Raw genomic sequence first — 605 nt, 5'->3', positions numbered from 1 at the left:
CCTCTGACATAAGTAAACTAGGGGTGTCTTCCTATATCAGGTATGGGCCTCTGTGCTCTCCTGTATACTCTTGTTAACATAAAGAGTATCTACGTCGAGTGCAGTTGTTCATGGAAAAGTTGCCTTTAGCTTACTTATGTGTGTAATCCCTGCCCAGCCTTTTAGTCAAGTGAGTCGGGCGTATGGAGGCTCAGAGAACAAAAAAGAAAAAACTACTGTGATTTTTTATATTGACAGATACCGAGGGAATGGCGAGCTGATATCTTACTCATTGAAACATTATCACTAAACGCAGGACGTTGAATAACTGCATGTAAACTTAGTTCTTATGGGAAAATATCTATTTGGAATATATCTTATAGGTATTGTTGTTTATTTCCTACCTTACATACTGCTAAAGGAAAAATATTTATGTATAATGGATCATGAAAAAATATACGGTAATAATATATCTGAAAAGCCATCATAAAAATAAAATCTTTCAAGCCGTGAGCAGAGACAGAATTCGAAGAATTTTAAATAATGTAAAGAGTCACTTTAATCGACGTCTGTGAGTGATATTTCCAACTTCTGAATTTCGTTTCTTCGTATACTGTAACATATCA

At 35.0% G+C, this 605-nt stretch overlaps 1 protein-coding gene across 1 annotated transcript in view; it reads right to left on the bottom strand.

Annotated features, from left to right (window-relative positions):
• The window catches only part of LOC119594811 (alpha-amylase 1-like), a 15,613-nt gene that overhangs the window by 14,135 nt on the left and 873 nt on the right, over positions 1-605 (bottom strand).

This window comes from Penaeus monodon, chromosome 34 (assembly GCF_015228065.2).
Source record: "Penaeus monodon isolate SGIC_2016 chromosome 34, NSTDA_Pmon_1, whole genome shotgun sequence".
In the NCBI taxonomy this organism is placed as follows: domain Eukaryota; kingdom Metazoa; phylum Arthropoda; class Malacostraca; order Decapoda; family Penaeidae; genus Penaeus; species Penaeus monodon.
This window is presented reverse-complemented; position numbering and strand designations above follow the sequence as displayed.